This window comes from Bufo bufo, chromosome 1 (assembly GCF_905171765.1).
Source record: "Bufo bufo chromosome 1, aBufBuf1.1, whole genome shotgun sequence".
Classification (NCBI taxonomy): Eukaryota; Metazoa; Chordata; class Amphibia; order Anura; family Bufonidae; genus Bufo; species Bufo bufo.
In genome coordinates, this window is record NC_053389.1 from 575,906,754 (window position 1) to 575,921,517 (window position 14,764).

Consider the following 14,764-nt stretch of genomic DNA (forward strand, 5'->3'; position numbering starts at 1 on the left):
GAGAAGACCCCCCCGGATAGCGGAGAAGACCGTCGGGATAGCGGAAGAAGAAGAGCCCCCCCCTGGTAAAAGAGCTAATAAAGAAGACAGGGGGCGGCCTCCGGAGCAGAAAAATAAAATATTTTAATACACTGTGTGGTTTATTTGTGTTTTTACCACTTTTCTTGCAGGTGAATGGGTAGGGGTACGATGTACCCCATACTCATTCACTTAGGGTGGGGGGCCGGTATCTGGGGGCCCCCTTATTAAAGGGGGCTCCCAGATTCCGATAAGCCTCCCGCCCGCATACCCCGACAACCAACGGCCAGGGTTGTCGGGAAGGGGCCCTGTCCTCATCAACATGGGGACAGGGTGCTCTGAGGTGGGGGGGCCGCAGTGCGCCCCCTGCCCCAGAGCACCCAACCCCCCCATGTTGAGGGCATGCAGCCTGGTACGGCTCAGGAGGGGGGGGGGGCGCTCGCTCGTCCCCACTCCCTTTCTGGCTGGCCGGGTAGCGTGCTTTGGATACGGGTCTGGTATGGATTGTAGGGGGACCCCCTACGCCGTTTTTTTTCGGCGTAGGGGGGGCTCTCCTTACAACCCATAACAGACCTAAGGGCCCGGTATGCTCCTGAGGGGGGGACCCATGCCGGATTTTTATTTAAAATCCGGCGGGGACTTCCCCCTCAGGATTCATAACAAACGCCGCACACGTGTAGAATTGGCGGGAATCCAAGTCGGATCTCCCGTCGCTTCTATGACGGCTCTGTCTCCATCGCGGCAAGCCAGCTCGGCGCTGGCTCCCGCGATGGGGCTCGTAGGTGCTCAATCTCGCCGAGAAAGAGAGCGAGATTGACACAAAATCGGGTTCACCTACTGTATGTGAGTACCGCTTTCTTTGACAGATTCTAGTATGGGTACATATATGTTTTCCCAACCCCAGCACATTAGTTTGCTAATTCCAGATGTATGAAACGCAGGCCTAACTGTATCTAGTATATTGAACGCCAGATAAACTAACTTGGCCTTTTTTAAATAAAAAAAAAATTCCCTCACTGGAATACTTTCAGTCTTTTGACTGTATGGATTACAGATGGAATGACTGTTATATGTGAGTACCGCTTTCTTTGACAGATTCTAGTATGGGTACATATATGTTTTCCCAACCCCAGCACATTAGTTTGCTAATTCCAGATGTATGAAACGCAGGCCTAACTGTATCTAGTATATTGAACGCCAGATAAACTAACTTGGCCTTTTTTAAATAAAAAAAAAATTCCCTCACTGGAATACTTTCAGTCTTTTGACTGTATGGATTACAGATGGAATGACTGTTATATGTGAGTACCGCTTTCTTTGACAGATTCTAGTATGGGTACATATATGTTTTCCCAACCCCAGCACATTAGTTTGCTAATTCCAGATGTATGAAACGCAGGCCTAACTGTATCTAGTATATTGAATGCCAGATAAACTAACTTGGCCTTTTTTAAATAAAAAAAAAATTCCCTCACTGGAATACTTTATGGCTTTTCACTGTATGGATTACAGGTGGACTGGTATTAGTAGGGGTGACACAAGCACACCCAAGTCCCTGATGTAGGATTTCTATGGCACAGACCACTATTACAAGTGATTAATGGACGTTGGGAGAGATTGTGCTGCAGCACTAGTCCCAAGATGGCCGCCGCCTATCAGCCCAGTAACATGTGCCACAAAATGGTCTGCACAACCTTTAAAAAAAATAGCCTTGCACTGTGCTGCTAAATCGCTATTGGTCTGAATCCCAGGTGTAGATGTCTGACTTGTTTGGAGCTTTGGAATGCACACTGTGGCAGCTTCTGCTGCAGCACTACAAGTCGCAAAATGGCGGCCGGCGGTCAGCCCAGGTACATGTGGATGGAAAAATCACTCTGGCCACTCTAAAAATAGCCAATCCCTATCAAAAAAGCAGCTCAGCTGCAGTTGTTCAGATGAATCACAGGTGGAGGAGAGAAATTTGCTTCCAGTTATTCAATTATCCCTGCCTATTCTCGCCCTAGCATCAGCTGCGTCTATCCCTGTTCTATTCACATCGGGAGTGAGCACGTCCCGACGTGCACACAAGCTTATAAAGAGGCTGAGTCACATGCTGCACTTGGCCAATCAAAGCCTTGCCAATAGTAGGCATGGCTGCGATGGCATCTTAGGGCAAGTAGTATGATGCATGTTGATTGGCTGCTTTGCAGCCTTTCAAAATGCGCCAAAATACATGCCGAACGACGAACCCGAACTTTTACGAAAAAGTTCGGGTTCGGGTCCGTGTCACGAACACCCCAAAATTCGGTACGGACCCGAACTATGCTCGAACTGTTCGCTCAACACTAGCTGCAAGTCCTGAAAATTGTGTTTTTTGTCAAAAGAATGTATTTTTCAAACCCCAGAAAATGATGGGTGTATTTCTACCTTACATTGTACACTGACTAATACAGATGTTGTAGATTGCCAAAAAAGTCTTTTTTTTTTGGTTACAGAATATGAAAGCTGTATATATTAAACTTGAATTTAACACATGCAGATCTGGAAAATACAGTTTTTTGAAAAAAATAAAATAAAAGCGTGTTTTTCAAACCCCAGAAAATAATGGGTGTATTTCTACCTTAACTTGCACACTGACTAATACAGATGTTGTAGATTGCCCAAAAAGTCTTTTTTTCTAGCAGAATATGAAAACTGTATATATTAAACTTGAATTTAACACTTGCAGATCTGGAAAATACTGTTTTTTGAAAAAAATTGTGTGTTTTTAAAACCCCAAAAAATGATGGGTGTATTTCTACCTTAAATTGCACACTGACTAATCCAGATGTTGCAGTTTGCGCCCAAAAAATGGTGATTTGCAATGTCCCAAAAGCTCAGATGCAGTGCTGGTGCACTGAGCATGCATAAAATGGCCACCGCCGCAGCCACCAACCTAACTAACAGAATTCTAAAAGTTAGTATTTTTTGGTCAATGAGCTCAGGGCAGGGTAAAACGATAGTGCCCTGCACCCACACAACTATTTGTCTGTAGATCGCTAAGTTAGATTCTCTCCTATTCTCTCCCTGAAATCACAAGTCCAGCAGCATCCTCTCCCTACACTTGTAACAGCAGAGCGACGTGCAGCGCTATGTGACTCAAGCTTATATAGAGCCTAGGTCACATGCTGCTCTGGACAATCACAGCCATGCCATTAGTAGGCATGGCTGTGATGGCCTCTTGGGGAAGTAGTATGACTCTTGTTGATTGGCTGCTGTGCAGCCTTTCAAAAAGCGCCAAGAAAGCGCCGAACACCGAACCCGAACTTTTACGGAAATGTTCGGGTTCGGGTCCGGGGTCCAAAAATCCGTTCGCTCAACCCTAAATGTAAGTGCACCTATTTTTTGGCGTAAATTGCATCAAAATATGGCACAATTTGATACAGCTTTGTCCATCTAGATTTAGAAAAATTGTTGCTTATCTGAGAACCGGGCATTGCTAAATCTGTGTAGCTTCATTGGTATAAAGTTAAAATAAAGTGTCTAGCCATGCACCATCCAGCATGAGCCACTGTGATAAACTTGGTGCAGGTCTAGACAGCCTTAGTTGATGCCGTCTATAGGATTAGTAAATCTGCCACAATCAATATGCTTTATTTGCCGAAATTGTAATACCTCTTTAATATTTGGTGAAGAGTTTAGATGTATAGTGAATTAAATACAAAAAACAGAAAGTCAGTCCTGTGTCCCAACACGGACAAGTTACTTGCGCTGCTGCAGGTCCCGAAGTAGTGTGGTAGGTCGTTCACACCGATATAAGCAATTCAAAAGGGTTTTGGAACCGCGCTGCTAGAGACTATGTCTCCCGGTCATCAGTGAATAAAAAAGGGTGTCAGCCCCTCTCCTCAATACCCGCCGGATCCAGTCCTCCCCAGAACTCTCTCACTGCAGGGCTGAAAGGAAATGGGCAGAATAGTGAAGCACCCTTTACACTCTTTTTATAAAAGGTTTTATTCTACTCACAAAGGTTCGTAGACAAAAGGCATAAAATCAATATCAGTCGTCACATTCCTGCCCGACCCGGGTTTCGCTACCTTGCTTCTTCAGGGGCGATAACTGCGCATGCTTGCAGTCAAGCCTCTTAAATAGCCCAGCTGATTAAATTACACAGGCCGGTCTAATTTCGGATCATCACATGATTCTAAAACATCATTAACACAACATGATCTAAAGGCATCATTCACAATTCATACATAATAAAAATACCATCAGTGATCCTTTGACACAATCACATTTCAAACATAAAAAGCATATACAATATAAAACTGCGAGAGGATTTTCTCTCTCTCTTACCAATTAATACACAAATACATATATCTCTCTACCCTTTCGGGTTACCGCAATTCCATATATTCAATCTATGTCTCTAACCTCCTTATAGAAACTCTTATCCCATATTCTAATCATACCATCCAATATCTCAAACGTCATATATTAGGACCACAGTCTCGATATTATACCTTGATATCGGTCTATTCTGAGGACATAGTTCCTATGTTCTCCACCCACCTCTGGGGCGTTTCTTCAGGTGTAATCCACCTACTCCCGTGGCGTCACTCGGGTGTTCCCGACCTCTCCTCCACCCAGACATCCACATCACAAGGCTCCACCGTTCAATCAGACAGTCAAGCCAAAGTGACGTCACTCGAAGGTCCTTAAGAGGTCAGGTAGGGAACAGCCAACTTCACCATCGGTGAGAACAATATTTCTCATGCATTTATCCCAATATAGGTGCCACTACTCCTTAGTTCCCCTCCCTCTCCTGGGGTACCATTTGGATGTCCTTCCCCATTATGTGTCACTCAGGTGTTCTCGACCCCGCCTCCACCCCGTCACCCACATCACAAGGTTCCACCGTCCAATAGGACAGGCAGGCCAATATGACGTGGCTCAAGGTCCTTAAGGGGCCAGGTACAGAACAACCGGTTACTCCACTGTTTGGGAACATTTTATACTAAACACTTTATACCAAACATGGTTTTAGGTCAAATTCGATGTTAAGACCACTGGGTTGTAGGGTCCCTAATTTATAGATCCACTCTACCTCTTTTTTGTTGATCTGTGCCAATGAATCCCCCCCGCGCCAGTGCGGTTTAATTATTTCCACACCAGCAAATTTTAAACCTTGCAGGCTTTTTCCGTGCACCAATTTAAAATGTGCTGATACGCTGTGGGTCATCAGGCCTTTCTTGATGTTCCGTAGGTGTTCTTGTACCCTAACCTTCAGCTTCCTGATAGTCCTACCCACGTACTGGAGCCCACAAGGGCACTCCAGTACATATATGATGCCCTCATTTTCACATGAGCAATTATTCCTTATGCGGAATTCGGCCCCTTTCTTTTTGGATACTATAGAGTTAATACTCCTCTGTCTTTCTTTTTGATTACGGTTTTTACAGCCTGCACAAAATCCGCACCAAGTGAATTTTCCTACTTCTTTTTTCACTTTTATATTTACAGAGGAATGGCACTATGCACAAGTTTTTCTTTAATGCTAGCCGCTTTTTTGAAGATAAAAGGGGGGTTCACTGGTATTATTTTTCCTATTATCGGGTCGTTTCTTAATACTCCCCAGTTCTTTTTTACCATTTTCTTGATGTTACCAGACATGGAACAGAACTTGGTCACAAAGGAAAACCTATAATCCCTATCCTTCTTTTCCATTTTTTCTTTTGTGTGTTCCCTTCTTCCCTCTCTTTCTCTTTCCACATTTTGTATGCACATATCTAGATTGGCCTCGTCATACCCTCTTTCCACAAACCTGTTTTTGAGTACCCCACATTGTGTTCTGTAGTCACTCACTTCTGTACAATTACGAGCCATTCTCTTGAACTGACCTTTCGGTATGTTCTTGAGCCATGGGCCGTAGTGACAGCTCTTCATATCAATGTAAGAGTTTACATCTGTTTCTTTGAAGTATGAAGTTGTTAAAAAGCTACCATTTTCTATCCGAATACATAGATCCAAAAAGTTAACACTACTGTTGCTGATCTCTCCCACAAATCGTAGATTCCAATCATTGACATTCAGCTGGGAAATAAAGGACTCAAGTCCCTCTCTCTCCCCTTCCCACACTAGGAGACAGTCATCAATATACCTCCTCCAGAAGGTCAATTTGCCCCCTGGGGTATCTGCTCCTAGTGTGGGAAGGATCGAGTTTTCCTCCCAAGCCCCCATGAAAATATTAGCAAAGTAAACAATGAGAAATGCAGTAAACAATGTCAAGAATCTGTAGTAAAATCTGAAAAAGAAGTAAGGAGTAAAAAACAGAAAAAATACGCCAAAATCTGTAGTGATTATAAATCGGATATGGTGTATAAATGGAAAAGTAAACAGAAGCATATAGTGGAGACTATGTTAGATACGGCACCGGCGGATGAATGCAGTGTTATTAATCCGAGTTTAGGAAATTACACTGGAGGTTTTAGGAAACACGATAATGGGGTTGGGAAACAAAAGGCTTTTAATTATAATCAGCAAATTAATGAATATATACCGCAACGAAATTATGGAAATGAATATAGAAACCATGAACGTACATACCAACCAAATGAATATACACGGGAGCCACAATTTGGGAGACGGTTTGATAATAGATACCCACAGACCAATGTATACCAGCACAATTATAGAGGACAACAGGAGGGGGGCTGGGGTCAAAACTATGGATATAGAGGAGGGCAAAACAGTGGAAATTATGGACAAAATAATGGATATAGGAGACAACAGTATAGACCACCGTACAGACAGCCGTACCAAGGGGGAGGGTACAAAGGAAAACCCAATTGGAGACCACAAGAGAATTATAATGAGAATTATGGTCCAAACTATCCTGAGAAAGGGGCCCAATATGAAAATAGTAGTTATGGAGAAGATCTAAAAAGAGACAACTGTGAGGGAAATAGACCAAATTTTAAACAACAAGGTGAACAGAATTTTCCCCATCAGAGTATAAAAGGAGTACAGAGGGAGGGAGAAATAAAAGAACAGGCAACGAGGACACCACAAAAAAGAAGTCTGATAGAGGAAAACGGGGAGAAAGTAAAAATAAGCCCAAAAATGAAAAGGTGCAAGGAGACCTAAAAGGAATCTTTAATCTGAGCGATCATAATTTAACAGAAGGGGAAGTGAACGTTCTAAAGAAGGGCCTAAAGTATGCACCAAGTCAAAAAATTAACAAATTTGAGGCATTTCTGGACATACACAAATTTATCCGGAAAATAAACATGGCGAAATATTGGATTAATAACCCGGTAGTACAGAATACTAACCCTGCAGTGATAACTAATGGGTCAAACACAAAAGAGGAGATCCTACACACAAAAATGAAGGAAAAATCCAAATTCTTCCCGAAAAACCCTAATAATGAATGCGTAGAGGCTTTTAAAACCGGGTTACTAAAAGAGCTGGAGGAGATGGATGTAGATAAGGTGGTGTACAATCTCACCTATAAAGAGAGAAAAGCCCTTAAAGACCTAGAAAGGAATCCGGATATTATTATAAAGCCGGCAGATAAAGGGGGGGGGGGGGTTGTTGTAATGAGTAAAGAAAAATATGAGACCGAAATGTCAAGATTAGTTTCTGATACAACAACGTACAGAAAACTAAAGAGCAACCCCACCCAGGAGTACAAACGGATTCTAGATGGTATATTAACTGAGGGTTTTAGGAAAGGAATACTGAACAAAAAAGAGTATGAATATCTCACTATTCCATTTCCCCTGGTACCGGTGATATACCATCTACCTAAGGTCCATAAGAATCCTTTGGATCCCCCAGGGAGGCCAATTATTTCGGGGCTCAACTCTCTGACGTGTAGGATCACGGAGTATATCGATTTTTACCTGCAGGGGTATGTTCTGCAGAATCCCTCACACTTAAAAGATACCGGGTCTATACTAAGCCTTATTAAAGATCTGAATCCCCCTACTGTTAATACATGGATGGCCACAATCGATGTGGCATCCTTATATACAGTTATCCCTAAAAAATTAGGAATGAAGGCGGTGGAGAACAGAATTATGAGGGATGAAAAAATAGGAGATCAGCAAGGAACCTTTATCTTGGAGTGCCTCAGTTATTGCCTTGATTACAATTATTTTTGGTTTAAAGACTCGCATTATGTTCAGTGTATTGGCACGGCGATGGGGGCGAAATTCGCCCCCAGTTTTGCTAATATTTTCATGGGGGCTTGGGAGGAAAACTCGATCCTTCCCAAACTAGGAGCAGATACCCCAGGGGGCAAATTGACCTTCTGGAGGAGGTATATTGATGACTGTCTCCTAGTGTGGGAAGGGGAGAGAGAGGGACTTGAGTCCTTTATTTCCCAGCTGAATGTCAATGATTGGAATCTACGATTTGTGGGAGAGATCAGCAACAGTAGTGTTAACTTTTTGGATCTATGTATTCGGATAGAAAATGGTAGCTTTTTAACAACTTCATACTTCAAAGAAACAGATGTAAACTCTTACATTGATATGAAGAGCTGTCACTACGGCCCATGGCTCAAGAACATACCGAAAGGTCAGTTCAAGAGAATGGCTCGTAATTGTACAGAAGTGAGTGACTACAGAACACAATGTGGGGTACTCAAAAACAGGTTTGTGGAAAGAGGGTATGACGAGGCCAATCTAGATATGTGCATACAAAATGTGGAAAGAGAAAGAGAGGGAAGAAGTGAACACACAAAAGAAAAAATGGAAAAGAAGGATAGGGATTATAGGTTTTCCTTTGTGACCAAGTTCTGTTCCATGTCTGGTAACATCAAGAAAATGGTAAAAAAGAACTGGGGAGTATTAAGAAACGACCCGATAATAGGAAAAATAATACCAGTGAACCCCCCTTTTATCTTCAAAAAAGCGGCTAGCATTAAAGAAAAACTTGTGCATAGTGCCATTCCCCCTGTAAATATAAAAGTGAAAAAAGAAGTAGGAAAATTCACTTGGTGCGGATTTTGTGCAGGCTGTAAAAACCGTAATCAAAAAGAAAGACAGAGGAGTATTAACTCTATAGTATCCAAAAAGAAAGGGGCCGAATTCCGCATAAGGAATAATTGCTCATGTGAAAATGAGGGCATCATATATGTACTGGAGTGCCCTTGTGGGCTCCAGTACGTGGGTAGGACTATCAGGAAGCTGAAGGTTAGGGTACAAGAACACCTACGGAACATCAAGAAAGGCCTGATGACCCACAGCGTATCAGCACATTTTAAATTGGTGCACAGAAAAAGCCCGCAAGGTTTAAAATTTGCTGGTGTGGAAATAATTAAACCGCACTGGCGCGGGGGGGATTCATTGGCACAGATCAACAAAAAAGAGATAGAGTGGATCTATAAATTAGGGACCCTACAACCCAGTGGTCTTAACATCGAATTTGACCTAAAACCATGTTTGGTATAAAGTGTTTAGTATAAAATGTTCCCAAACAGTGGAGTAACCGGTTGTTCTGTACCTGGCCCCTTAAGGACCTTGAGCCACGTCATATTGGCCTGCCTGTCCTATTGGACGGTGGAACCTTGTGATGTGGGTGACGGGGTGGAGGCGGGGTCGAGAACACCTGAGTGACACATAATGGGGAAGGACATCCAAATGGTACCCCAGGAGAGGGAGGGGAACTAAGGAGTAGTGGCACCTATATTGGGATAAATGCATGAGAAATATTGTTCTCACCGATGGTGAAGTTGGCTGTTCCCTACCTGACCTCTTAAGGACCTTCGAGTGACGTCACTTTGGCTTGACTGTCTGATTGAACGGTGGAGCCTTGTGATGTGGATGTCTGGGTGGAGGAGAGGTCGGGAACACCCGAGTGACGCCACGGGAGTAGGTGGATTACACCTGAAGAAACGCCCCAGAGGTGGGTGGAGAACATAGGAACTATGTCCTCAGAATAGACCGATATCAAGGTATAATATCGAGACTGTGGTCCTAATATATGACGTTTGAGATATTGGATGGTATGATTAGAATATGGGATAAGAGTTTCTATAAGGAGGTTAGAGACATAGATTGAATATATGGAATTGCGGTAACCCGAAAGGGTAGAGAGATATATGTATTTGTGTATTAATTGGTAAGAGAGAGAGAAAATCCTCTCGCAGTTTTATATTGTATATGCTTTTTATGTTTGAAATGTGATTGTGTCAAAGGATCACTGATGGTATTTTTATTATGTATGAATTGTGAATGATGCCTTTAGATCATGTTGTGTTAATGATGTTTTAGAATCATGTGATGATCCGAAATTAGACCGGCCTGTGTAATTTAATCAGCTGGGCTATTTAAGAGGCTTGACTGCAAGCATGCGCAGTTATCGCCCCTGAAGAAGCAAGGTAGCGAAACCCGGGTCGGGCAGGAATGTGACGACTGATATTGATTTTATGCCTTTTGTCTACGAACCTTTGTGAGTAGAATAAAACCTTTTATAAAAAGAGTGTAAAGGGTGCTTCACTATTCTGCCCATTTCCTTTCAGCCCTGCAGTGAGAGAGTTCTGGGGAGGACTGGATCCGGCGGGTATTGAGGAGAGGGGCTGACACCCTTTTTTATTCACTGATGACCGGGAGACATAGTCTCTAGCAGCGCGGTTCCAAAACCCTTTTGAATTGCTTAGATGTATAGTGAAACTTTAAATTACTTTTTAAAACGACCTAAATATTATTGTGCTGAACCTTGCCATTTGGCATCAAAGATATTAGGCTACAAATTATTCATAGAACCAATCGCCAGGCTGTTACTAGTGGTCATTAACATTAATAAAAAGTGTCAATGTTGTCTTGTATAAAAGACTAAGAATCCATTCTTTTCTCTTTGATGCAATTTCATAGCACTGGCAAAAAAATAAAATATATATATATATAATTTTATTTCATTTTAAACATAATGTCAGCCAATTTTAGCCATCAATTTAAATGTCAATTCCAATCACCTAGTTGGTGATATTTATTTAATTATTTATTTCACTTTTCTTCCAGCTGAGTGAGTAGTTTTCAGTTTTCAGTTTTTCTCTGAAGTGAATCAGCAGGGGCTTCTGAACTAGGGAGCAACAGTTATCGCAGCTGGCACCCTACAAAATTACTTTAAAGCATACATTCAACAAGTGGTTCTACGTCTTCATTTATTATCTACTAGGTATAAATGAGACAAAAGTGACAGAAAAGTGCTTGGAAATTACTCTCCTCTTATACATATAACTTTATACACTCAAAGGGTTAATTCCATTCTGGCATTTCATTATTCATTCCCTGCTGTCAGTTAATAAAATCTTTTCTTCAGTGCATAAATTGTTATCACAAAGATGCCTCCTACACTCACAAATTGTCATATTTAAATTGAAGTAGAAATGTGTAGGTGTGCAGCACATTAGCAAGTGCACTAAAGACCGTGGCAAGGAAAGTGACGATATTAGGAATACACCTGATTTTCATTTCACATTTAATTTGCTGTCATTAAATCTTTCATAGGTTACAGTTTCTATGGCAAATCAGGGTAATTATCTTAAAACAAAAAGCAGTACTTGTATGACCTTGTACGGAAAAACAAGATGTCCTGTATAGAATATCAGATGAGATCAGGGAAGCTAACCTACTTTAAATCAATTACAGAAATATAACCAAGGTGAAAAGGTAGCAAAATAGCTCTGATGTTATGTAATTTGCTCTGTTCACATGACATTTGTGCCCAACGCCATACTTTTATTGGGTGTGGATGTGCAGTGGTTATCTACCAGAAAGAGCCTAAAAAGAGAATAACTGCTGGATCAACAATAGGGTTATGGGAGTCCAAAGCTTATTCATGTGCATTGGAAATGGCACAATCCCACAGAGGAGCTATTTTAGCTATTTTTTATAGCCATTTTAGCAATAGAATTAATGCAGCCTCCCCACTCTAAAGCCAACTCACTTCTGTTGTTGGTTGCATCAGGTTACCAGGCAATATGACACTCCACTCTTCATTCTATGTTCCCTGGCCGTATCTCTATTCCTGTTTGCCATCCATGTCAGGTTACCACAGTAGCATCTTCAGATGTTGAAGGGTTGAACAAACTATTTAAAAATGCCCTCTGCTGCTAAACACCACCTAGTGATTGAGTTACATCCTTCCTGGCACTGTTTTGTGCATTTGTAATTATATCGCTATTGACTATTTATTCTGATACTGACCTTGGTCTTGGTCCTGGCTATGCTCCCACATTGCCCTTTGGATACCATGCCTGCTTCTAGTTCTATGTAGAGAAGTGAGGAACCGCACTCTGTTCAAGTAGTATCACCGGTGCCGATCAAGGGCTTATAAGGCCGTATCCAAGTGATAAAAATTTGAGGCACTCAGTCTGGAAGTTTTTCAATTCAAATGTGTTTTTTTTTTTTTTTTTTTTTCTGCATCATCCATATGCCCAAGGTAAATTAAGGAATAACAGATTATCTCTGACCAGACGTTTCGGTCACGGTGGACCTTCATCAGTGGTCATGTTATCTGGAACAGTATTAAATACATATTTATATTGTTTTTACATGGATGGCAGAGCATGAAGTCACATAATTAACAATATAACATAACAAGACAATGAATAATTTACAAGCAAAATTTCATAAAGTTATAGCAGCAGAGTGGATAAGTGTCCAGGGGTGGGTGGAGACGTATACGTACAAATTCATGGAAAGTTCCTATATTCATAGTAATCGGATATAATTTGTCAAACATGATTATTTGGATGTGAACAGGAGGAAGTATAATGGGGGGCAAGTGATGAAAGAAGGGAAAAAAAACATGATTCTATAGGAATTTGAAGCATGATTATATAGATCGCTGTAGTATTATCTATGTTAATTGCACAAAAAACATCGCATGTTGGGAGGGCGTCCCAGAAAGTACACCATACTGAGAGAACGTACTGAAAGAATAGGCTATGGACCCCATGGGGGATGTCATATGAACATGTGGATATTCACAGGTACAACATATGTGGAAAACAGGTTATAAATCCCATGGGGAATATGAGACATGTGGGTATTCATAAATATCAACTACTGAAAAACCGGCTATACATCCCATGGGGGATGTCATATCAGCATATGGACATTCACAGTTATGGCATTCCAGATAACATGACCATTGATGAAGGTCCACCGTGACCGAAACGTCTGGTCAGAGATAATCTGTTATTCCTTAATTTACCACGGGCAAATGGATGATGCAGAAAAATGAAAAAATAAAAAAAACACATTTGAATTGCAAAACTTCCAGACTGAGTGCCTCAAATTTTTATCACCTGCTTCTAGTTCTATGTCTGGTTCTGATTTGAGGATATCTCCTGTTTTATGCTGACCACACCCACCCACTAATCCCACTTAATCCCATGCTAGCCAATCTGATTGTGACTTTGAGATTCTACTATCCAGTATGTGATTTGTGACTGTATCACCAATCACCAGACTACAGATTCCTACTGTGTTGCCATGTCTACCCCATTGCATGTTGATGTATATGAATTTGCTGACAAATGACTTAAAAAGGTTTCCATAAACAAGAAGTTAAGGTCTTCCAGAGTATCTGAACTTGTCTGGATGCCTTGCCCCTATCTGCTATAGCTCCATTTAATGTTCCTTTGATCCTGCAAGTGTCCAATGTGACTTATTAACCTGAGTATACTGCATTTTTTCTCTTTTTATTAAAAGTTTTAAGTTATATACATGACATTGACAATGAGTTTAACCCCTTCTACACCTGCCCAGTTCTCACCCTCCTGCCCAGGCCATTTTGAATGTGAGTCACTATAATTTCCCCTTTATTTATGAAAAAATCCCAAATTTACCAAAACATTTTGAAAAATTAGCAATTTTCAAAATTTCTAATTATCTGCTTTTAAAACAAAGTGATACCTCATAAAATATTTATTACTTAATATTCCCCATATGTCTACTTTATGTTGGTACCATTTTGTAAATGTCATTTTATTTTTTTAGGACGTTAGAAGGTTTGCAATTTTAAAAGCAATTCTTAAAGTTTTTAAGTAAATTTCAAAAACCCACTATTTACAGACCAGTTCAGTTCTGAAGTCACTTTGTAGGGCTTACATACAGTTGAAACCAAAGGTTTACATACACTATATAAAAAGACACATATGCATGTTTTTCTTAATATCTGACATGAAATCAGAATAAACCTTTCCTGTTTTTGGTCAATTAGGTTTACCATAATTATTATTATTTGCCAAATGCCAGAATAATTAGAGAGAGAATGTTTTAAGGCATTTTATTACTTTCTGCAATGTCAAAAGTTTGACATACTGTGGGGTTTTCACTCTGGTAGATAGGGTAGGCGGGCCCAGTACAGAGGCAAAATACAAGTTCTTAACTCAACACACCAGTGTTTATTCACACTTGAGTCAATTGCACAAAACAGCATGTAACTTTGCAGTCTTGGTTTTAATTCACACACAATAGAAAGTTCATATAACACAAGTCACCTTGCTGGCAGTTCTGCATCCAGTAGTCCACAGCAGGCTTTAGGGGGCCTGTTTCCCCAGTGTGCACCTCCCAGACCTACAGCACGGCACAAAGCCTCATATCTCAAAAACAGAGACACTCTGCTGAGCCCAGCTGCCTATTTAAGGACACCCAGGTGCTGTCAAAACCCAGACCAGCACTTAAACTCGGTTCCGGTATTTGACCTCACCTGGCTTGCAACCAGCCCAGCCACGCATGCTTGGAGGAAAATACCTGCCATGCCAGACACA